The following is a 27,004-nucleotide window of genomic DNA, read 5'->3' on the forward strand; positions in this document are numbered from 1 at the left end:
GTCGTCTGTCACTGTTTCCATTGTTTCCCTATGTGCCATGTGTCATGAATTGATGGGACCAAATGCCATGATCTTAGTTTTTTGAAAGGAGCATTTGTTGGGCTCCTTCAATTTCTAGCGAGTTGCTGACAGCTCACTCTGATATTCACGTCCTTCTCACCCTAGCAGCTTTTTGGATGGATGCTGATTTTTTCTCTATTTGAGTCCCCATTGAAAACTTGTTTTTTCCACTAATGTAAGACATTTTCTAGGAAATATGGAGCATGACTGCAACTTTGTGAAAAAGGGCTTGAATGGTAACTCAGTAAATTTTATTTTAAAATATTGCATTTAATTGGTAAATCTATCCAGCTCTGGAAAGATTTGTTTGTGATTACAATTAGAAAGGCAGACCAAATGCCCTATGGAATAAACTATTAGGCCACATTATTTAAACTCTTAAAAATTCTTTGTTTGGGGGACAATAGAACAAGTTAAAAATATACCAAAATTTTGCTGCAATGTGATTTGCCAATAATAGTCACTCAATAGATGTAATGAAGCAGTATTTGAAAACTTAAGTATAAGATAACAGAATATATTTTCCTTGTAAAAAGTTTAATATATTACATGTAAGTCTACCATCCCCTGTTGTGTCTACCATTTTGAATATGTATCTTTTCAAAGGTTTTTCTATTAATTTAGACACATATTGTTACTCCACCTTTCAGTCATGTCCAACTCTGCGACCCCATGGACTGCAGGCATGTACATGTGTCTATGGCTACATAGACATATATGTGCTATGCTGTGCTTAATTGCTCAGTCATGTTTGACTCTTTGTGACCCCATGGACTGTAGCCCAGCAGGCTCATCTGTCCATGGGGATTCTCCAGGCAAAAGTACTGGAGTGGATTGCCATGCCCTCCTCCATGGGATCTGCCCAACCCAGGGATTGAATCCAGGTCTCCTGCATTGTAGGTGGATTCTATACCATTTGAGCCACCAGGGAAACCCATAGACACACACACACACACACACACACACACACACACACACACATATATATATATATATATATACATATATACCCATAAAGCTATATAATAATTAGACTGAATTATATAAAATTGCTATATTTAGTAATCAAAATACTGAACATTTCACATGGTTTCACCTCAGATTAAATGTGTATGTAATTTAAAATAATTGTTATCATAAACATATTGTTTTTCTTGCTGTTCAGTCCCCAAGTTGAGTTCAACTATTTATGACCCCATGAACTGCAGTATTTCAGGTTTCCTTATCCTTCACCATCTCCTAGAGTTTGCTCAAATTCAAGTCCATCTGTAAGTCTTCTTTGAAGAAATGCCTATTTAGTTCTTTGGCCCATTTTTTGATTGGGTCGTTTATTTTTTTGGAGTTGAGCTGTATAAGTTGCTTGTATATTTTTTAGATTAGTTGTTTGTTATTTGCTTCATTTGCTATTGTTTTCTCCCATTCAGAGGGCTGTCTTTTCACCTTACTTATAGTTTCCTTTGTTGTGCAGAAGCTTTTAATTTTAATTAGATCCCATTTGTTTACTTTTGCTTTTATTTCCAGTATTCTGGGAGGTGGGTCATAGAGGATCCTGCTGTGATTTATGTCGGAGAGTGTTTTGCCTATGCTCTCCTCTAGGAGTTTTATAGTTTCTGGTCTTACATTTAGATCTTTAACCCATTTTGAGTTTAATTTGTGTGTGGTGTTAGAAAGTGATCTAGGTTCATTCTTTTACAAGTGGTTGACTAGTTTTCCCAGCACCACTTGTTAAAGAGATTGTCTTTACTCCACTGTATATTCTTGCCTCCTTTGTTGGAGATAAGGTGTCCATAGGTGTGTGGATTTATCTCTGGACTTTCTATTTTGTTCCATTGATCTATATTTCTGTCTTTGTGCCAGTACCATACTGTCTTAATGACTGTGGCTTTGTAGTAGAGCCTGAAGTCAGGCAAGTTGATTCCTCCAGTTCCATTCTTCTTTCTCAAGATTGCTTTGGCTATTCGAACACATGAAAAGATGCTCAACATCACTCATTATCAGAGAAATGCAAATCAAGACCACAATGAGGTACCATTTCACACCAGTCAGAATGGCTGCGATCCAAAAGTCTACAAGCAATAAATGCTGGAGAGGATGTGGAGAAAAGGGAACCCTCTTACACTGTTGGTGGGAATGCAAACTAGTACAGCCACTATGGAAAACAGTGTGGAGATTCCTTAAAAAATTGCAAATAGAGCTGCCTTATGACCCAGCAATCCCGCTGCTGGGCATACACACCGAGGAAACCATAATTGAAAGACACATGTACCCCAATGTTCATTGCAGCACTGTTTATAATAGCCAGGACATGGAAGCAACCTAGATGTCCATCAGCAGACGAATGGATAAGAAAGCTGTGGTACATATACACAATGGAGTATTACTCAGCCATTAAAAAGAATACATTTGAATCAGTTCTAATGAGGTGGATGAAACTGGAGCCGATTATACAGAGTGAGGTAAGACAGAAAGAAAAACACCAATACAGTATCCTGACACATATATACGGAATTTAGAAAGATGGTAATGATGACCCTGTATGCGAGATAGCAAAAGAGACACAGATGTATAGAACGGAATTTTGGACTCTGAGGGAGGGGGAGAGGGTGGGATGATTTGGGAGAATGGCATTGAAACATGTATACTATCATGTAAGAAACGAAGTGCCAGTCTATGTTCGATATAGGATACAGGATGCTTGGGGCTGGTGCATGGGGACGATCCAGAGTGATGATATGGGGTGGGAGGTGGGAGGGCGATTCAGGATTGGGAGCTTGTATATACCCGTGATGGATTCATGTCAATGTATGGCAAAACCAATACAGTATTGTAAAGTAAAATAAAGTAAAAAAATAAAAATAAATAAATAAAAAATCAAGTCCATTGAGTCAGTATTGTTACCCAACCACTCATCCTCTGTCACACTCTGGTACTATTGCCCTCATTCTTTCCCAGCATCAAGATCTTTTCCAATGAGTTGGCTCTTTGAATCAAGTGGCCAAAGTATTGGAGCTTCAGCTTCAGTCCTTCCAATAAATACCCAGTGTTGAATATTTCCTTTAGGATTGACTGGTTTGATATCCTTGCAGTCCAAGGGACCCTCAAGAGTCTTCTCCAACACCACAGTTCAAAACCATCAATTCTTTGGCACTCAGCCTTCTTTATGGTCTAACTCTCACATCCGTACATGACTACTAGGAAAATCATAGCTTTGACTATATGGAATTTTTCAACAAAATGATGTCTCTACTTTCTAATATGCTGTCTAGGTTTGTCATAGCTTTCATTCCAAGGAGAAATCATCTTTTTATTTCATGGTTGTAGCCAACATCTGTAGTGATTTGGAGCCCAAGAAAATAAAACATCACTGCTTCCCCTTTTTTCACTTCTATTTGCCATGAAGTTTTAGGACCAGATGTCATGATCATAGTATTTTTTAATGTTGAATTTCAAGCCATCTTTTACACTCTTCTCTTTCACCCTCATTGAGAGGCTGTATAGTTCCTCTTCAATTCCTGCCATTAGCATGATATCATCTGCATATCTGAAATTGTTGCTATTTCTCCTGGAAATTTTGACTCCAGCTTGTGATTCAACCAGCCTGACATTTTGCAAGATGTACTCTGCATATAAGTTAGTTAAGCAGTGTGACAATATACAGCCTTGATGTACTCCTTTCCCAATTTTGAATCATTCCATCATTCCAGTTCTAACTGTTGCTTCTTGAACTGAATATAGGTTTCTCAGAAAGCAGGTAAGGTGATCTGATACTCCCATCTCTTTAAGAATTTTTTCTTTTGTTGTGATCCACACAGTCAAAGAATTTAGCATAGTCAATAAGGCATAAGTAGATTTTGTTTTTCTGAAATTACCTTTCTTTATCTATGATCTGACAGATGTTGACAGTTGGATCTCTGGTTCCTCTGCCTTTTCTAAATTTTGCTTGCATAGCTGGAAATTTTGGGTTCACATACTGCTGAAGTCTAGCATGAAAGATTTTGAGCATAACTTTGCTAGCATGTGAAGTAAGCACAGTTGTGTAGTAGTTTGGAGATTCTTTGGCATTGCCCTTCTTTGTGATTGGAATGAAAACTGACCTTTTCCAGTCCTGTGGCCACTGCTGTTTTCCAGATTTGCTGGCATATTGAGTGCAGCACTTTAACAGCATCATCTTTTAGGGTTTTAAACTGCTCAGCTAGAATTCCCTCACCTCCACTAGGTTTGTTCATAGTTATATTTCCTAAGGCCTCTTTGACTTTACACTCCACACTCTAGGTGAGTGATCACACCATCGTTTTTATCCAGGTCATTAAGATCTTTTTTGTAGAGTTCTGTGTATTCTTGCCATCTCTTCTTTATCTCTTCTGCTTCTGTTAGGTCCCTACTGTTTCTGTCCTTTATCCTGCCCATCCTTGTATGAAATTTTCCCTTGATATCCCCAATTTTCTTGAGGATATCTCTAGTCTTTCCCATTCTATAATTTTCCTCTATTTCTTTGCATTGTTCACTTAGGAAGTTTCCTTATCTGTCTTTTCTATTCTCTTGAACTCTGAATTCAGTTGGGTGTACCTTTCCCTCTTTCTCTTGTATTTTGGTTCTCTTCTTTTCTCACCTAACTGTAAAGTCTCTTAAGACAACAGCTTTGACTCCTTGCCTTTCTTTTTCTTGGGGTTGGTTTTGGTCACTGCCTCCCGTACATTGTTATAAACCTTCATCCATAGTTCTTCAGGCACTCTGCCTACCAGATCTAATCCCTTCAATCTGTTTGCCACCTTCATTGTATAGTCATAAGTGCTTTGATTTATGTCATACCTGAATGGCCTAGTGGTTTTACCTGCTTTCTTCAGTTTAAGCCTGAGGTTGCAATAAGGTATTCATGATCTGAACCACAGTCATTTCCAGGTCTTTTTTTGCTGACTGTATAGAGCTTCTCTATCTTCAGCTGCAAAGAATATAATCAATCTGATTTTGGCGTTGACCATCTTGTGATGTCCATGTGTAGAGTCATCTCTTGAATTATTGGAAGTCGGTGTTTCCTTTGACCAGCATGTTCTCTTGATAAAACTGTTAGCATTTGCCCTACTTCATTTTGTACTCCAAGGCCATCCTTTACTGTTACTCTAGTTATCTCTTGACTTCCTACTTTTGTATTCCAATTCTGTATGATGAAAGGGATGGGTGCTAGTTCTAGAAATTGTTGTAGGTCTTCATAGAACCAGTGAACTTTAGGTTCTTCAGCGACAGTGTTTGGGGCATAGACTTTGATTACTGTGATGTTGTATGGTTTGCCTTGAAAATGAACCGAGATTATTCTGTTGTTTTTGAGATTGCACCAAATTGCTGCATTTCAGACTTTTTTTTTTTTTTTACTGTGAGGGCTACTTCACTTCTTCTAAGGGATTCTTGTCCACAGAAGTAGATGTACTGATGAACCCAATCAAATTAGCCCATTCCCATCCACTTTAAATTACTGATTCTTAAGATGTTTATGTTCACTCTTGCCATCTCCTGGTTGATCATGTCCCATTTATCTTGATTCATGGGCCTAACACTCCAGGATCCCATGCAATATTGTTCTTTATGGAACTGAACTTTACTTCCACCATCAAACAAATTCACGACTGAGAATCATTTCGCCACTTCATTCCTTCTGGAGCTATTTCTCTACTCTTCCTCTGTATCATATTTGACACCTTCCAACCTGGGGACCCTCTTCATGCATCACAGCATTGTCATGATTACGGGGCTTACATAAGTCAATGAAGCCTGGGCCATGCCATGTAGGACCACCAAGACAGATGTGTCATAGTGAGAGTTCTGACAAAACATGGCCCACTTGAGGAGGGAATGGTAAACCATTCCATTATTCTTGAGAACCCCATGAACAGTAACATAATAAACATCACTCTAAAACTTTCTTTTAATCTCCCCTTTGATGAAATTTCCTGTTTAATGCCTATTGCCTATTGAACTTCAGTTAAAGTGTTAGCCAGAATTCCCTTACATGATTTATCACAGCTTATTTAGTGATTCCATGGTTAACATTCATTTTCAAGTTTTGTTAAATAACACTGTTGTGAATAATTTTTCACTTTTCTATTTTTAATTGAATTATAATTAACATACAATATTATATTAGTTCTAGGTGTTCAAACTAGTGATTCAACATTTATATACATTGTGAAATGATCACCATAGTAAGTCTAGTTTTCACCTGTCACCATACAAAGTTAATGCTCTATTATTTACTATACTCGCCATGCTGAACATTACATTTTTATGACATATTTATATTTTATAAGTGGTAGTTTGTTCCTTTTGATCCCCTTCACCAATTTTGCCCACCCTCAATGTCCCTGGGCTTCCCAGGTGGTGCTAGAGGTAAAGAATCTGCCTGCCAGTGCAGGAGACGTAAGAGACACAGGTTCGATCCCAGGGTGAGGAAGATCTCCTTGGAGAAGGGCATGGAAACCCACTCCAGTATTGTTGCCTGGTGAATTCTATGGACAGAGGAGCCTGGTTTGGACTACAGTCCATAGGGTCGCAAAGAGTCGGACATGACTGAAATGACTTAGCCTGTTCAATCCCCCTGCCCTCTGGTAACCACCAATCTGTTCTCTGTATTTATGAATCTGGTTTTGTTTACTTGTTTGTTTAATTTTTCAGGTTCCACATATAAATGAAATCATATAGTATTTGTATTTCTCTGTCTTATTACACTTAGCATAATATCCTCTAGGTTCATCCATGGTGTCAAAGCAATTCAACATTTTCTTTTTTCTTGCATGGAATCCATATGTCTAACTTTATATAAAATCAGTAATAACATTAGTGATCCTACTCTCGTGTGTTACAATGTATTTTCTTTATATATAAATTTTGTTTAGTTATATTTAATGTGGCTACTGATATATTTTGACTTATTTCTGCCATCTCACTCTATTTTCTCTTTATTTGTTTGTTTTTTTATCCTTTCCTGTCTTCCATTGGATTCATCATTTTCTTTATTACATTCTTTTTATCCTCTGCTGGTTTGAAAGTTATATATTAAACTTGAATCTTTCAAGTGATTAAACTTTTACAAATCAATTAATATCTATAATATTATCCTGAAAAAAGGCTGAAAGGTCTTTTAAAAATTTGACACTATTTTTTCACCCTTCCATCTTCAATTTTATTTTACATTTCTAGTGTTTCAATTCCACTCTATGATCTCCCATAGTTATTATGATAATTTTGGTTTTGTGAAATGTTCATTATTATTTAGATTTACCCGTGTATTTCTAGTTTGTTTGTTCCTTACTGATCTTGTTTCCACTTCCTCTTTTGAATTTCAATGTCTTTCTTAATGAAGTATAGCCTTCAATATCTCTTTCAGGAAAGGTCAGTAAATGTTAAACTCTGTAAACTTTTTCTGCCTGAAATTCTAGTTATTTAACTATTACTCTTGAATGATAAACTGGCTGGTACATAATTCTAAGATGGTAATTGTTTTCCTTTAAGGCTTTGACAATATTATTATATTGTCTGCTGGAATAAATTAATGTTAATAATTTACTCTAAGTCTAATTGTTATTTTTAGATAAACTATTTCTCAAAAGCTCTCAATATTTTCTTAGTTATTGTTGTTCTATATTGGGTATACCACAATATGTCTAGTTTAATATTTATTTATATTTATTATAGTCAGTAATCAGTACCTTTATTCAATTTGAGAACACTGGTATTTCTTTAGTTTTAAAAAATCTTCTTTCTCTGATTGTGTCTGTTCTCTCTAAGTTTCTTTTAGATATACTATCAGTCTGCTTGGGCTGCAGCATAGATTGTGTCACTTAAACAATAGACAGTCTTTTTCTAACATTTCTTGAGGCTAAAACTCCTGATCAGGATGGCAGCATAGTCAAGTTTCAGTGAGAGCCCTTTTCATACCTTGAAGATGATTATCTTTTTACTGTGTGTGCACATGGCATTTCTCAGTATATACACATGGGGAGGGATGGAGGGAGGAAGGGACAGAGAGAGAAATATTTCTTCCTCATATTCTAAGGGCACTGATCCTTTTATGAGGGTCTTAATTTAAACCCAATGATCTAATCTAAATCTAATTACTTCCCAAAGGCCCTACCTCCAAATGCCATCACAATGGAAGTTAGGGCTTCTATATATTAATTTTTGATGAGGCACATTCAGTCTACATGGATATTTGACTTGCTTATTGTATTTTCCAGTTCTCAAACTCTTTCCTGTTTTCCACTTTTTACTTTTTGGGTTCCACTCTGTAATTTCACATATTTTCCTGCCTTTCAAATTACTAATTTTCTTTCTGACTATATCAAACTTCTACTTACATTTATTGAATTTAATATTTTTAAATTTATCTTTTTATTGAAGGATAATTGCTTTACAGAATTTTGCTGTCTGTCATTATTAGATTTTAATTTTTTTTCTTTTACAAATATGCATTTTGCATAGTATTATCATTTTCCATGTTGGCTTACATTTCCTCTTGAATTCCATTATAATTTTAACTATACTTACTTCAGAATCCCTCTTAGAATATTCTATTCTTTCAAATTATTGTCCTTATTTTTTCTGTGTACATGTGTATGTATGTAATCTCATGGATAGTTTATAAATGAAGATTTATTTTATGTTTTAATTCCAATTTTTCTGAAATGGAATTGACACACAGCACTGTACAAGTTTAAGGTGTACAGTGATTTGACTTCATACATCATGAAATGATGTACACAGAAGAACTATGTGAAAGAGATCTTAACAATGCAGATAACCACAATGGAGTGATCACTCACCTAGAGCCAGACATCCTGGAGTCCAAAGTCAAGTGTGCCTTAGGAAGCATCACTATGAACAAAGCTAGTAGAGATGATGGAATTCCAGCAGAGATATTTCAAATCCTAAAAGATGATGCTGTTAAGGTGCTGCATTCAATATGCCAGCAAAATTGAAAAGCTCAGCAGTGGCTGCAGGACTGAAAAGGTCAGTTTTATTTTCAATCACAAAGAAAGGCAATGCCAATGAATGTTCAAACTACTGCACAATTGCACTCATCTCACATGCTAGCAAAGTAATGCTCAAAATTCTTCAAGTTAATCTTCAACAGTACATGAACCGAGAACTTCCAGATGTTCAAGCTAGACATCAAAAAGGCAGAGAAACCAACCATCAAATTGCCACCATCCTTTGACATAGAAAAAGCAAGAAAATTCCAGAGAAACTTCTATTTCTGCTTCACTGACTATGCTAAAGTCTTTGACTGTGTGGATCATAACAAACTGTGGAACATTCTTAAAGAGATGGGGATACCAGACCACCTTACCTGCCTTCTGAGAAACATGTATACAGGTCAAGAAGCAACAGTTAAGACCAGACATGGAACGATGGACTTGTTCAAAGTTGGGAAAAGAGTGTGTCAAAGCTATATATTATCACTCTGCTTATTTAACTTATATGCAGAGTACATCATGAGAAATGTCAGAATGGATGAAGCACAAGCTGGAATCAAGATTACAGAAAGAAATATGAATAACTTCAGATATGCAGATGACACCACCCTTATGGCAGAAAACGAAGAGGAACTAAAGAGCCTCTTTATGAAATTGAAAGAAGAGAGTGAAAAGGCTGGCTTAAAACTCAACATTAAAAAAACTAAGATCATGGCAGCCAGTCCTAACATTTCATGGAAAATAGATGGTGAAACAATGGAAACAATGACAGACTTTATTTTCTTGAGCTCCAAAATAACTGCAGATGGCAACTGCAGCCATGAAATTGAAAGACACTTGCTCCTTGAAAGAAAAGGTATGATAAATATAGATAGTGTATTGAAAAGCACAGAGATTATTTTGCCAACAAAGATCCATCTAGTCAACGCTATGCTTTTTCCAGTAGTCATGTACGTATGTGAGAGTTGGACCATAAAGAAGGCTGAGCACCAAAGAATTGATACTTTTGAACTGTGGTGTTGGAGAAGACTCCTAAGAGTCCCTTAGACAAAAGGGGATCAAATCAGTCAATTCTAAAGGAAATAAATCCTGAATATTCATTGAGAGTACTGATGCTGAAGCTGAAGCTCCAATACTTTGGCCACCTAATGGGAAGAGCTGATTCTCTAGAAAACACTCTGATGCTGAGAAAGTTTGAAAGCAGCAGAAGGGGACGACAGAGGATGAGATGGTTGGATGGCATCACCGACTCAATGGACATGAGTTTGAGCAAGCTCCAGGTGTTGGTGAAGTACAGGGAAGCCTGTAGTGCTGCAGTCCATAGGGTTGCAAAGAGTTGGACACGACTGAATGACTGAACAACAACAACAATCATGAAATTATTACCACAATATATTTAGTGAACTTCCATCATCTTATAGAGGTACAAAATAAAAGAAAAAACAATTTTTTCCTTGTTTTAATAATTTTTAGAATTTATCTTAACATATGTATATATATATATATGCATATACACATATATATATAACGTGTTAATTATACTAATTATGTTTTATATTACATCTCTAGTATTTAGCTTATACCTGAAAATTTGTACCTATTGACCTCCTTCATCAGTATTCAAATATATTATTTTATTATTGAATATATTCCCCACAATGTACATTTCATCCCTGTGACTCATTTATTCTGTTTCTTGAACTTTATCTCCCTTAACCTCATCCATTTATTTCACTCAACCCCTCACTCACCTCCTTCTTAGAAGAACTTTTTTATTCTCTGTATCTATGACTCTGTCTCTGTTTTGCTATGTTTGTTTCATTTATCAGATTTCACATATAAGTGAAATCATACTCTTTTTCTTCCTCTGTCCAACTTATTATACTTGGCATAACAGCTATTAGGTCCATCCATATTCCAACAAGTGGTAAAATTTCATTCTTTTTTATAGCTGAGTAAGATTCCATTGTGTGTGTAATTTATATATATAATATATATATTCATATATATATATTATATATGTGTGTGCCCTTATATGTGTGTGTGTGTGTGTGTGTGTGTGTGTACCTTCTCTAATGAGGACACTTAGGTTGCTTCATATCTTGCATATTTTGAAGAATGCTGTATATATATTTTTGAAGTGGTGTTTTTCTTTTTGAAGTGGTGTTTTTGTTTTTGTCTGATAAAAACTTAGAAGTGGAATTTTTAAGTTCTATGTTAACTCTATTTTTTAATTTTTTTGAGGAAACTACAGTGGTTTCCAGAGCAACTACACCAAATAACAGTGCACAAAAGTTCACCAACATTTATTGCTGTGTTTTTGATATCAGGCATTATGACAGGTATGAAGTGATATCTCATGGTGGTTTTAATTTGCATTTTCCTGATAATGAGTGATGTTGAGCATCTTTTTATTTGTCTGTTGGCCATCTGTATGTATTCCTTGAAAAAGTGTCTATTCAGGTTCTTTGCTCATTTTGAATAGGGTTGTTTGTTTTCCTAATGTTGAACGGTGTTCTTTGTATATTTTGGATATTAACCTCTTATCAGAGATATCATTTTCAAATACCTTATTGCATCTAATAGACTGCCTTTTTGTGTTAATGATAGTTTCCTTTGCCATGCAAAAACTTTTGAGTTTGAAGTAGTCTTCTTATTTTTGCTTTTTTTTTTTCTCTTTCCTGAGGAGATATACCCCCCAAAAATATGCTAAGACCAATATTAAAAGTGTGCTACATTTTCTTCTAAAAGTTTTACACCTTCAGGCCTTGTGCTTATGTTTTGCAAATGGTATGAGAAAGTAGTCCAATTTAGTCATTTTGCATGTAATTGACCAGTTTTCCCAACATAATTTGTTGAGGAGTGTATCTTTTCCCCATTGTATATGCTTGCTTCTTTTGTCAAAGATTATTTGACCACTTAAGTGTCAGCTCATTTCTGAGTGCTCCATTCTGTTCTATTGATAATATTTGTCTTTTTTGTGCCATTACAATACTGTTTGGGTTACTATTAATATATCTTTGTAACATAGTTTGAAACCAGGAAATGCAATACCTTCAGCTTTTTTTCCTCTGTTATGATTGTTTTGAGTATTTGCAGGTTTTATTCCTATACAAATCGTAGAATCATTTGTTATAGTTCTGTGAAAATGCCATTGTTATTTGGATACAGATTGCATTGAATATGTAGATTGCTTTGTGTGGTATGATCATTTTGACAGTATTGATACTTCTAATTCATAAGCACAGTATATCTTTCCATTTGCCTGTTTCATTTCTAATTTATTTCATTAACAACTTATGATTGTCCAAGTATAGGTTTTTCACATCTTTGGTTAGATTTATTCCCAGGTATTTTATTCATTTTCATGCAATTGTGAGTGGGATTGTTCTCAAAATTTTTCTTTCTGATAGTTTGTAATTTGTGTATAGAGATGCAGTAAACTTCTGTATATTATTAATAATTTTATACATTCTGCATGTTTACTAAATTTATTTATCAGTTTGATATATTTTTAGTGAATTCTTTAGAATTTTCTATATGTATTATCATGCCATCTGCAAACAGTCACAGTTTTAATTCATCTTTTCCAATTTGGAATTCTTTCTTTTCTTTCTTCCTTTTTTTTTTTTTTTCTTGTCTGATTGCTGTGGCTAGGACTTCCAAGACTATGTTGAATAAAAGTGGTGAGAGTGGCCACCCTTTTTTATTCTAATGTTAAAAAAGTGCTTCCAGCTTTTCACACTAAGTATGATGCTGCTTATAGGTTTGCTATATGAGGCCTTATTGTGTTATGTCCCATTTATACACATTTTGTTGAGTTCTTTTTATCATAAATGAATGTTGAATTTGGTTAGAAACTTTTTGTGCATCTGTTGAGATGATTGTGTGTTTTTTATTTTCCATTTGTTAATGTGGTGTATCATATTGACTGATTTGTGGATATTGAACCATACTTGCAATATTTTGGATAAATCTTGGTTGATCATATTGTGTGATTCTCATATATTGTTGATTTAATTTTGCTAATATTTTGTTGAAGATTTTGCATTTATACTCATCAATGGTATTAATCTGTTATTTTCTTTTTTATAGACTTTGTTTTTTAGAACAACTTTGTAAGCAGTCCTTCCTTTGCAGTTTTTTTTGGAATAATCTGAGGTACGTAGGTGTTAATTCTTTTCAAAATGCTTGGTAGAATTCAGTTGTGAAGCCATTTGATATTGAAATTTTGTATGTTGGGAATTTCTTTTTATTACTGACTCAATTTCATTATGGGTAATCACTGTGTTCATTTTTATGTTTATTTTTAAAATCCAATCTTGGGAAATTAGACATTTTTAGATATTTATGCATTTTTTTTAGGTTGTCAATTTAATTGTTATATACTTTTTCTTAGTAATTTCTTATGATCCTTTGTGTTTCTGTTGTGTTGTTTGTAGCTTCCTTTTCATTATGATTTTATTTATTTTGGTCCCTTTATTTTTCTCCTGAAGAGTCATGCTTAATTTAAAAATATAAGCTCCTGTTATTTGTGCTTACTTTTTTGTTATGCATGTCAGAAAGCCCTGGATTTTTTAAGAGTCCCAACAGAACACTGCTATGTTTGCTCCTGCCATTGTCCCAGCGGTTTCACTGGTTTTAGGTCAGTTTTCATACTAGTTTCATGCCTTCATTTCTAAAATCATAAAGGTAATTTAAATGTGAATCCTATACCCAATCATGGCACAGTTTGGTAGCTTTGATTTTATATAGAAACCTTTTTTTTTTTTTCCTTTCATAATAGTGACCATATGATGACTGCCTAATTCCCTCACATGTGAGGATGGGATTTTCTCGTCTGTTTTTCATGAAGTTAGCAGTCCTTCAGTGTTTCAGCCTTTATACAAATGATTCCAGTTTTTTTATACAAATCCAAGGGCACTTGAAAATCCTAGACTTTATCTTGCTTGATTATTAAAACATCAACTGGTATTATGTATTCAGCCCTCCTGGTTTTGACATTCACATTTATGTTCTGATATTTGAGCATTTCTTTACTTTTGAGCTCATCTATGTCTTAACTTTTTTGATAAAATTGAAAATTGTATTGAACATTTCTATGTTTGGGGAGTGAAAAGTGAATGACTAATAGATAGTTAGCATCTGCATAGAACAATCTGCTGCCAGTTACTGACAACTCATTTCCCACAATCAGTGTAATATTTTAAAAATATAAATAAGATTTCATTACTCCTCAGCTTAACATCATCTGTTGGCTCCCTATGATATCTAGAATAAAATTTAAACCAATTACTTTGGCATATATGGCCTTAAGTAATCTGGACTAGGCTTATCTTTCTTTCCTCATTTTCTGCCACTGTCTTCATAACTCTGTTCTGTCCAAAATGACCATACATTTTTACTAATAGCATATCAAACTTATTCTCACCTAATATTCTTTGCACATTTTTACTTCTATATGAAATATTCTGCAATCACTTATTCACAATACTTGCTCTTCTTTTCAGTCAGGTCTCAGTTTAAATGCACCATTAATTAGGACTTATCTCGGTACTCAGTCTCAATTAGTGTTTACCCCTGGTCACTTTCTAATAAAAAACATTGCTCTCATGGATCTGCATTCTACTGGGAAAACGATCATAAAGCTATCAAACAATAACCAATAATATATAAGGTAACAATAAATTTAATAAGGAAAATAGACTGAAATATAATTATAAATTTATTATTTATTATAAAATAAGCTACCTTTTATCTTATTGGTTATTGTTTGATAGTTCATTATCTTTTCCCAATTATAATATAAATCTATGAAAATCAAGCTTTTTCTCTTGTATTCATTGTTCATTTCCCTTGTTCCTACAATAGTGTCTGACACAGAGCAAGCCCTCAGTAAATATTTGATGAATGAATTGACACAATTTCAGTAGTCTTCATAGAATTTATTTTAACATATAATAAAATTGCAGCTCAAAAATTTTATTGAATTGAGATAATTATTGATATAATGAATCTTTGATGCCTCATGATTCCAAGCTTGATGTTCCTTTCATTTTAATATACAAATCTCAACTCATTTGACGTTAAAACACTTTGTCATTTAATAGTTTACTAGTAACATTACTCAGACAAATAGACTGACAAAAGAAAATATTTGCTTTCTGGATGTAGAGATATAGAGATAAAAAGAAGTTGTCAAGGTTAAACTACAGAGCATATTTACCACATAAATATGCCTCGATGATGATAACCAAAATATAATATTGCTTTCATGTTCCTGTAATACTGATGAACTACAGAGAAATCTTCAAAGTCTAGACTGTTTTGGAGCCTGAGTTTAATGTTGGAGGCAACCATGTCATCTAGATATTTTGTTAAATCTCAACTCAACAAACTTATTTATCAAAAACCTATTTGTACAAAACTCAGTATGAAGTAATCTGTGTTGTGAAGGATACACACAGGATCCTATGCTCAAATAACTATGTAGTAAGGGAAGAATAAAACATACCAATGAAATAATACCATGCTTTTAAGACAAAATAAAATATTTAATAAAAATAAAATAAGTATGATAAATATATAGACACTCATAAGAAGTAATCCTTCCAAGTATATATGCATTTGGTTAAGGAAGGCTTCATGATGGGGAAAATGGAGATAAATCTTGAAGCATAGGTAAATCTGCTTGAATGTGTGGGAATGAGAGAAGAGTCCTGCTTACAGTCTGGAAGAATTCTAAGAGTGTGGCCTGAAGGCAGTAATGCATAGTCAATGTTTGATTAACAATATGTAGTATAGTTTGGTTAATGGGTGGAAAAGAGTATTGACCTTCCACAGCAATACAAGCAATCATTAAGAAAGGTACATTAGGACTATGGCCTCCTGATAAAACTTCACTTTACTGTGAACATTCAAGACAGGTAGTCTAGAAATTGTTCTGATATAATTTTTGTTATTATTTTACCCATAGTGATATAGATGAAAATACTTTTCCCTTGTAGTATTTCTAGTGAGGCTACGCTTTATGGGTAATCTGAAAATAAATTTGATCTCAAGGTAAATCAAAGACTGTTTTATGGGATCACGAAACAAATTTAGTGTCACTTAAAACCTGTCCCTTGTAGGTAGGGTTGGATAGGCCCCAGGATACTCTGTTATTAATAGAAGAAATGTTGACAAGATCTGCTTTGTAATAAAAACTGATTATGTTGATCTAATTTCCCTTTAAAGTATCACTTTTGATTTCCTGTTTTCTGTGAAAAACTAGAGGAAAGGTAATCTTTTATAATGTGACTATAACAATAGAATGAAAATTTTAAATTAAAAAAAAAAAAACTGCAATTTTAGAGAAGTCAAGATAGTGGAGGAGTAAGAACATGTGGAGATCATCTGTCCCTACAAATTCATCAAGAATATATCTACAAATAGAACCATTCTCACAGATAACAACCTGAGCACTAGCAGAAGAACTTGGATACCTAAAAGGACAAGAACAATCCCCAAATAATAGAGTAAGATGAAAGAAAAGAGAGGGCTGAAGGAGAGGAATGGTTCTGCATGCAGAGAAACTCCCTCAACAGTAGGGAGACCAGATGGGACAGAAGGGGAACTTTGGGGACTGTCAGAGGAGACTGCAGCAACTGGTCTGTGGTAAGCAAGAAGACAGAGTGAGACATACACAGATGGTCCATGCCACAGACCAGTGTGACCTAGCCTGAAATATGTATTTGTCAGTGCTAATGGGGATTGGGTGCTGGAATGTAGGATTTAGAGGGCAAACATGGAGAGAAGACTACTGTTGGTTGCAATGAGACAACCTGAGGGGATGAGAGTGGGGAAATCTCCAATGAGGAATGCTGGTGGAGGAAACTCAGACTACAGTAACAATGAAGATCCATTGTTGAGTGACAGACAAGGAGTGGGGGCACTACTGCAGGCTCTGTCCCCATGAGCTGACCCCAGCTTCCCTGGGTACTAAGAAGAGCTTCCGCCAGGGCCAGCTTTCTCACTTCCATGGCCACTGTCTCCCTTGCATACCCCATCCCTGCAAGGGATGGGTCTCCTGTGTGTGCATTCATCAGCTTCCCCATGATAGCTGTCCCCACCAGGGCTCTTGCCACCCCAGAGGCTGCTGGCTCTGCACCTCTTCCTTGCTGGACAGAACTCTTGTGCTCTGTGGCAGAATCAGGAGCAGAACTCGATGGGTGACCCACACACAGAGGTGGGGCTGAAAGCACAACTGAGCCCCAGAGGCTATGCAACTAAGGAAGAAAACCTGACATCTCTGCATGTGTAAACTGCAAATTGACACACTGACTGGCTTTGTAAGTTCAGTGCCTACAGAACATTTGAATGGACAACAAGTGCTCCTGTAGCCAAGACAGGACTAGCTTTAGTAGCTGTAGATGTTATGGACACATATCCATGGGAATTGAGCTCACTAGAGTTTGAGCTGCTCCCTAGCATCCACAGTGGGTCTAGATCCATGGTTACTGCAATTCTGGGACCTGACTCCAATGGATCTATGCTGATGGCCTGGTTAAAAAACAAAAACAAAACACAACAGCAACAACAAAAAACATGTGATATATATCAGGGCAACTGCCAGCATACCCATGTTTTAGGTGGGGCTGAGGGCAGTACCAATAACAATGTAATCTGAGAGCTCACACAGCAGGTGAAAGGTGACAGAACAGAGCATCCTCAGAGGCAAACAACTCCAGACAAAGGATACTCTAGCTTCTCTCCCAGTGGGAATGCTCCAGTCCTACCTACCTAGTGCCACAGATCAAAAACAGTTGGGCATCTCCATATCAACAATTAGAGAGCAGATTCCACTTTTAACAGGGTAGTGACAACCACAGAGCACCTGCTCAATACCAAGTGCAGGCTCTGGTCACCAAAATATCAGTCACACCTCCTATTAAGAGGATAACAGTCTTTATTCACACACAAAAAAAGAAGTGGCAGAAAAAACAGCCCTTTCGTCAAAAATATTAAACCCCTACAGGCTACACAGGGATGTTTCCACATAAAAATAGCGCTTCAAGATAAAGGTTTTGGCATCAGGAGGAAAAAAAAAAACAACCTCATCATTTAACTTTGAAGGCAAGGGGTGCTTGCATGCAGGAGCTCCACATGGCTGAGGAACATGGAAAATCCACTCTTCAAGGGCACACACAATGTTTTAAGTACACTGGGATGCAGCACAAATAAGTATCTCCATAGGGGGCTCAGAGGTTAAAGCATCTGCCTGCAATGCAAGAGACCTGGGTTCGATCCCTGGGTCAGGAAGATCCCCTAGAGAAGGAAATGGCAACCCACTCTAGTATTCTTGCCTGGAGAATCCCATGGACAGAGGAGCCTGGAGAGCTACAGTCCACAGTGTCGCAAAGAGTTGGACACGACTGAGTGACTTCACTTTCATAGAAACCTGGACTACATTTATCAAGGAGTCTGGAAGGATTGCCTGTGGAAGCAAAGGTTAAATATAGCTTACTTTGGGGAAAAAGGACATTGGTGGTGGAAAACCCAGGGGATAATTATCTGAGTGAAATTTCTCAGAGGTCCACATTTTTGTAACAAGACTTCGGTTCAGTTCAGTCACTCAATCGTGTCCGACTCTTTGCAACCCCATGAATCACAGCACACCAGGCCTCCCTGTCTATCAACAACTCCCAGAGTTCACTCAAACTCATGTCCATCGAGTCGTTGATGCCATCCAGCCCTCTCATCCTCTGTCTTCCCCTTCTCCACCTGCCCCCAATCCCTCCCAGCATCAGAATCATTTCCAATGAGTCAACTCTTCATACGAGGTGGCCAAAGTATTGGAGTTTCAGCTTCAGCATCTGTCCTTCCAATGAACACCCAGGACTGATCTCTCTAAGGATGGACTGGTTGGAACTCCTTGCAGTCCAGGGGACTCTCAAGAGTCTTCTCCAGCACCACAGTTCAAAAGCATCAATGCTTTGGTGCTCAGCTTTCTTCACAGTCCAACTCTCACATCCATACATGACCGCTGGAAAAATCATAGCCTTGACTAGACGGACCTTTGTTGCCAAAGTAATATCTCTGCTTTTCAATATGCTATCTAGTTTGGTCATAACTTTTCTCCCAAGGAGCAAGCGTCTTTTAATTTCATGGCTGCAATCACCATTTGCAGTGATTTTGGAGCCCCCTAAAATAAACTCTGACACTGTTTCCACTGTTTCTCCATCTATTTCCCATGAAGTGATGGGACTAGATGCCATGATCTTAGTTTTCTCAATGTACCAAGACTTGGCCCCACACAAAAACCTGCAGGCTCCAGTGCTCGAAATTCTTATGTCAAATAACCAAAAGCATAGAAATGCATCTCTCCTCTTCAGAAGACAGGCTGCCTATAGTCAAACTGAGCTCACAGCCACCTCAAAACACATGACTTGACACAGTGCTGCCCATCAGAGGGACAAGACCCAGCTCTACACACCAGAGGGCAGACATCAGTTTTTCCCAACAGGAAGCCTGCACAAGCCCCTGAACCAACCTAACCCACCAGGGGGCAGACACCAGAAGCAAGAGAAACTATGATCCTGAAACGTGTGGAAAGGAGACCACAAACACAGAAAATTAGACAAAATGAGGTAACAAAAAAATATTTGCAAATGAAGGAATATGATAAAAACTCTCAAGAACAAGTAAATGAAGAAGAGATAAAGAATCTCATCTAAAAAAGAATTCAGAAAAATGATACTAAGGATGATTCAAAATCTCAAAACGATGGAAGCAAAGATTGATAAAATAAAAGAAATACTTAACAAGGAAATAGAAGATTAAGAGAACAGATAGAGATGAACAATACAATGACTGAAATGAAAGATATGCTAGAAGGAATCAATAGCAGAATAAATGAGGCAGAATAATGAATAAGTGAGCTGGAAGTTGTTGTGTGAAAAACACTGCCATAAACAGAACAAACAAAAACTGAAAAGAAATGACAATCTCAGAGACTTCTGGGAAAACGTTAAATACACTAACACTCGCAATATAGGGGCTCCAGGAGGAGAAAAGAAAGATATTGAAGATATTATAGACAAAAGCTTCCCAAACAACAGAAAGGAAATGCTCAAGCCCAGGAAATGCAGAGCATCTCATGCAGAATGAACCCAAGGGGGAAAATGCTGAGACACATATAAATCAAATAGCTGATAATTAAAGGCAAAGAGAAAATATTAAAAGCAACAAGGGAAAAGCAACAAATAATGTACAAGGGAATCCTTATGAGGTTATCTTCTGACTTTTTAGCAGAAACTGCAGGACAGCAGGAAGTGTAACAATATATTTCATATGATGGAAGGGGAAAACCTACAATCAAGAATTATCTACCCAACAAAGCTCTATTTAAGATTGTCGTTGTTAAGTCACTAGGTCTTGCCTGACTTTTGTGACATCCTAACCACAGCAATCAGATAGAAAAATAAATAAAAGGAGTTTAGGTTGGAAACTCTGCATTCAGATGCTTATATCTTTCCTTTTCTCCTTTGCCTTTCACTTCTCTTCTTTTCACAGCTATTTGTAAGGCCTCCCCAGACAGCCATTTTGCTTTTTTGCATTTTTTTCCATGGTGATGGTTTTGATCTCTGTTTCCTGTACAATGTCATGAATCTTCATCCATAGTTAATCAGACACTCTGTCTATCAGATCTAGAACCTTAAATCTATTTCTCACTCCCACTGTATAATCATAAGCGATTTGATTTAGATCATACATGAATGGTCTAGTGGTTTTCCCTACTTTCTTCAATTTAAGTCTGAATTTAGCAATAAGAAGTTCATGATCTGAGCCACAGTCAGCGCTTGGTCTTGTTTTTCCTGACTGTATAGAGCTTCTCCATCTTTGGCTGCAAAGAATATAATCAATCTGATTTTGGTGTTGACCATCTGGTGATGTCCATGTGTAGACTCTTCTCTTGTGTTGTTGGAAGAGAGTGTTTGCTATGATCAGTGCATTCTCTTGGCAAAACTCTATCAGCATTTTCCTTGCTTCATTCTGTACTCCAAGGTCAAATTTGCCTGTTACTGCAGGTGTTTCTTGACTTCCTACTTTTGCATTCCAGTCCCCTATAATGAAAAGGACATCTTTTTGGAGTGTTAGTTCTAAAAGGTCTTGGAGGTCTTCATAGAACCATTCAACTTCAGCTTCTTCAGCATTACTGGTTGGGACATAGGCTTGGATTGCCGTGATATTGAATGGCTTGCCTTGGAAATGAACAGAGATCATTCTATCATTTTTGAAATTGCATCCAAGTACTGCATTTCAGCAGAAAGTGAAGAGGAACTAAAAAGCCTCTTGATGAAAATGAAAAAAGAGAGTGAAAAAGTTGGCTTAAAACTCAACATTCATAAAATTAAGATCATGGCATCTGGTCCCCATCACTTCATGGGAAATAGATGGGGAAACAGTGCAAACAGCATCAGAGTTTATTTTGGGGGGCTCCAAAATCACTGCAGATGGTGATTTCAGCCATGAAATTAAAAGACGCTTACTCCTTGGGAGAAAAGTTATGACCAACCTAGATAGCATATTCAAAAGCAGAGACATTACTTTGCCAACACGTCTAGTCAAGGCTATGGTTTTTCCAGCGGTCATGTATGGTTGTGAAAAGTGGACTATGAAGAAATCTGAGCACCAAAGAATCGATGCTATTGAATTGTGGTGTTGGAAAAGACTCTTGAGAGTCCCTTGGATTGCATGGAGATTCAACCAGTCCATTCTGAAGGAGATCAATCCTGGGTGTTCATTGGAAGGACTGATGCTAAAGCTGAAACTCCAATATTTTGGCCACCTCATGCGAAGAATTGACTCATTGGATGAGACCCTGATGCTGGGAGGGATTGGGGGCAGGAGGAGAAGGGGACAGCAGAGGATGAGATGGCTGGATGGCATCACCGACTCAATGGACATAAGTTTGGGTAAACTCTGGGAGTTGTTGATGGACAGGGAGGCCTGACTTGCTGCGATTCATGGGGTCAAAAAAAGTCGAACACGAATGAGCGACTGAATTGAACTGAGGTTGGAAACAAAGAAGTAAAACTCTCACTGTTTGCAGATGACATGATTCTCTTCACAGAAAACCCTAAAATGCCACCAGAAAATTATGACAGCTAATCAATGAATACGGTAATGTCACAACATATAAAATTAATTCACAGAAATCCTTGCATTCCTATACACTAACAATGAAAAATCAGAAAGAAAAAATAAGGAAACAATCCCATTCACCACTGCAACAAAAATAATAAAATATGTAGGAATAAATTTGCATAGAGACAAAAGAACTATATGCTGAAAACTATAAAGCACTGATGAAAGAAATCAAAGATGACACAAATAGATGAAGAGATATATCATGTTCTTTGGTTGGAAGATTCAATATAATGAAAATTTCTATACTACCCAAAACTATCTATAGATTCAATGTAATCCCTTTGAAACAACTAACAGCATTTTTTCACAGAACTAGAACAAATAATTTTATAATTTGTATGGAAACACAAAAGACCATGAATAGCCAAAGAAATCTTGAGAAAGAAGAATGGAACTGGTGGAATCAATGGTCCTGACTTCAGACTATATGACAAAGCTACAGTCATCAAAACAGTATGGTAATAGCACAAAAGCAGATATATAGATCAAAGGAATAAAATAGAAAGCCCAGAGAGAAATCCATGCACCTATGGACACCTTATCTTTGACAAAGGAGGGAAAAATATACAATGGAGGAAAGATGGTCTCTTCAACAAGTGGTGCTGGGAAAACTGATCAATTACACATAAAAGAATGTAATTATAACACTTTCTAACACCTTAGACAAAAATAAACTGAAAATGGATTAAAGAACAAAATATAAGACCAGAAACTATAAAACTCTTAGAGGAAAATATAGGCAGAACACGCTCTGGCATAAATCACAGCAAGATCTTCGGTGACCCACCTCCCAGTTAAAACAAAAATTTAAAAAAAAAAAAAAGGACCTAATTAAACTTAGAAACTTTTGCACAGCAAAGGAAAATATAAGCAAGATGAAAAGGCAGCCCTAACAATGGCAGAAAATAATACAAATGAAACAACTGACAATTAATCTTCAACCTATACAAAGAGCTCAGGCAACTCAAAAACAGAAAAATGAACAACCCAGTCAAAAAGTAAGCAGAAGACCTAAACAGATATTTCTCCAAAGAAGACATAAAGATGGCTAATAAACACATAAAAAGATGCTAAACAGTGCTTATTATTAGAGAAATGCAAATTGAAACCACAATGAGGTATCATCTCACACTGGTCAGAAGGGCCATCATCAAAAAGTCCACAAACAGTACATGCTGGAGAGGGTGAGGAGAAAAGGGAACCCCCTTACACTGATGGTGGGAATGAAAACTGATACAACCACTATGGAGAACATTATGGAGATTCCTTTAAAAACTAGTATTAAAACTGCCATATGACCTAGCAATCCCACTACTGGGCATATATACTTGAGGAAACCAGAAGTGAAAAAGACATTATGTACCCCAGTGTTCATTGCAGCACTCTTTACAATAGCTAGGACATGGAAACAACCTAGGTGTCTATAGACCTGGATGGATAAGGAAGCCGTAGTACATAAACAGAATGGAATATTACTCAGGTATAAAAAGGAACACATTTCAGTCAGTTCTAATGAGGTGGAATACCCTAGAGTCTATTATGCAGAATGAAATAAGTCAGAAAGAGAAAGACAAATGCCATATGTTAGTATATATATGGAATCTAGAAAGATGGTACCAACAATCTAGGGCAGCAAAGGAGACACAGACATAAAGAACAGATTTTTGGACTTGGTTGGACAAGGAGAAGGCGGGATCATTTGAGAGAATAGCATTGAGACATAATCTATATGTAAAATAGATAACCAGTGCGAATTTGATGTAAGAAACCATGCACCCAAAGCTGATGCTCTGTGACAACCTGGAAGCATAGGGTGGGGAAGGAAGAGAGATGGGGTTTCAGGATGGAGGGGACACATATATACCTATGGCCAATTTATACTGATGTATAGCAAAATCCGTCACAATATTGTAAAGTAATCATCCTCCAATTAAAATAAATAAATTTTTAAAAAAGAAATTTAAAAATACCATTTGCAAAGAAATGTGAAAGAAATGTGTCAAATATACCCCCCACATGACAGAAGATTAAATAAATGAAGAGAAAAGAAGAAAAAAAAAATAATAATTATCTACCCAACAAAGCTCTAATTAAGATTGTTGTTGTTTAGTCACTAAGTTGTGTCCAACTCTTTGTGACCCCATGGACTGTAGCCCATCAAGCTACTCTGTTCATGGGATTTCCCAGGCAAGTATACTGGAGTGCATCGCCATTTCCTCCTCGAGGAGATCTTCCCAACCCTGGGATCAAACCTGAGTATCCTGTATCTCCTGCATTGCAGGTAGATTCTTTACCACTGAGCCACCTGGGAAACTCAATTAAGATTACATGAAGAAATTAAAATATTCACAGACAAACAAAAGCCAAGAAAATTCAGGACCAACAAGCCACAATATACCAAATGCTAAAGGAACTTCTCTAGGTGAGAAAGAGACGAGCAACTTAAAAGAAGCCTATACATATACAGACTGCTATATCAAAGCCTCATTAAAAGAGCAAACTCAAAAATACAAAAGATACACACACACACACACAAACACACAAAACCAAACACAACACTAAAAATTGTCATCACACTGTAAAAGACCAAAGTAGCAAGGGAGGAAAAAAAAAGAAAAACTACAAAAAGAAACCCACAACAATTAGGAAAATGGCAATAGGAATGTACTTATTGATAATTACCTTAATTGTAAGTGGATTAGATGTTCTAACAAAAACACAGAGATTGAGTGAATATATAAAAACAAGAACCTTATGTATGCTGTCTATGAGTCCCCTTCACACCTAGGGACACAAACAGACTGAAAGTGAAGGGATGCAAATAGATATTCCATGTAAATGAAAAACAAATAAAGCTGGAGTAGCACTACTTATTTGACAGAAAATAAAATTTACAATAAAGGCTTAAAAGAGACAAACTGATCGAGGTATCAATCCAAGAAGATAAAACAATAAGTAAATATGTATGCACCCAACATAGGAGTATCTCAATTTACAAAGCAAGTTTAACATCTATAAGGGGAGAAATCAACTGTAACAAAATGATAGTGGGGGACTTAAACACCCCACTTTAGTCAACAGACATCATCCAAACAGAAATTTACTAAGGAAAAAAAAAAAGCCTTAAATAACACATTAGATCAGATAGACTTAGTTGATATCTATAGGACATTCCACCAAAAAGCAGCAGAAGACACTTTCTTTTCAAATCCACATGGAACAACCTCCAGCATAGATCATATCTTGGGCTACAAATAAACATTGATCAATGTAAGAAAATTAAAATTATATCATATATTTTCCAACCATAACAGTACAAGATTAGAAGTCAATTCCAGAAAAAAAAATGTAAAAAACACAAACACTTGGAGGGTAAACAATATGTTACTAAAAGAATCATAATCAAAGAAATCAAAGAGGAAAAAAAAACATTACCTAGAGACAAATGAAAATGAAAACACAATGATCCAAAACCTATGGGATATAGAAAAGTAGTTCTAGGAGGGAAGTTTATAGCAATATGATCTTACATCAGGAAAAAAAAAAAAAAAAAAAAAAACCTCAAGCAACTTAATATTGCACCTAAAGTAACTGGAGAAAGAAGAACAAACAAAACTCATAGTTTGCAAAAGAAAAATAAAAATCAGAGCAGAAATAAATGAAAAAGAGATGAAGAAACAATAGCAAAGATCAATGAAACTAAAAGATAATTCTTTGAGAAGACAAACACAAAACTTTTTCCACACTAATCAAGAAAAAAGAGATAACTCAAATCAGTAAAATTATAAATGAAACAGAAATTACAATGGACACCAGAGTAATACAAAGGATCATGAGACTACTACAAGCAACTGTATGCAATTAAAATGGAAAGTCAAGAATAAATGAGCAAATTTTTAGAAAGGTAAGTCCTTCTAGGACTGAAGCAGAAAGAAATAGAAATTATGAACAGACCAATCTCTAGTACTTAAAATGAAATTGTGATGTAAAAACTTTCAACAAACAAAAGTCTGAGACCAGGTGATTTCAAAGGTGAATTCTATCAAACATTTAGAGAAGAGTTTCCCCTATACTTCTCAAACGACTGCAAAATATTGGAGAGGAAGGAACACTCCCAAGCTCATTGTATAATATCACAGCTACCATGATATCAAAAGCAGAAAATCATATCACACACACAAAAATTACAGGCCAATATCAGATGAACAGAAAAGCAAAATTCCTCAACAAAATACTAGGAAAAAAGTCCAACAGCATATTAAAAGCATATAACATGATTAGCTGGATTTATCCCAGGGATGCAAGGATACTTCAATATATGTAAATCAATCAATGTGACACATCACATTAACAAACTGAATAATAAAAATCATATGATCATCTCAATAGATGCAGAAAAAGCTTTTGATAAAATTCAATACACAATTATGATTTAAAAAAAAATAACCTATCCAGAAAATGGACATAAAGGGAATATGGTGGTTTAGTTGCTAAGTCATGTCTGATTCTTGTGACCCCATGGATTGTAGCCTGCCAGGCTCCTCTGTCCATGGGATTCTCCAGGCAAGAATACTGGAGTGGGCTGCCATTTCCTTCTCCAGGGGATCTTCCCATCCCAGGGATTGAACTCAGATCTCCTGCATTGCAGGCAGATTATTTACCAACTGAGCTACAGTCCATGGAATTCTGCAGGTCAGACTATTAGAGTGGGTAATATTTCCCTTCTCCAGGGGATCTTTCCAACCCAGGGATCAAACCCATGTCTCCTGCATTGCAGGCGGATTTTTTAT

At 36.2% G+C, this 27,004-nt stretch overlaps 2 pseudogenes; both read right to left on the reverse strand.

The window, feature by feature from the left end:
• Nucleotides 1–4,874: 4,874 nt before the first annotated feature.
• On the reverse strand, nucleotides 4,875–6,318 carry LOC128069519 (craniofacial development protein 2-like; annotated as a pseudogene).
• Nucleotides 6,319–20,783: 14,465 nt separating this feature from the next.
• The window catches only part of LOC128070593 (craniofacial development protein 2-like), a 75,929-nt pseudogene continuing 69,708 nt past the window's right edge, over nucleotides 20,784–27,004 (reverse strand).

Source organism: Budorcas taxicolor, chromosome X, assembly GCF_023091745.1.
Source record: "Budorcas taxicolor isolate Tak-1 chromosome X, Takin1.1, whole genome shotgun sequence".
NCBI classification, from domain to species: Eukaryota; Metazoa; Chordata; class Mammalia; order Artiodactyla; family Bovidae; genus Budorcas; species Budorcas taxicolor.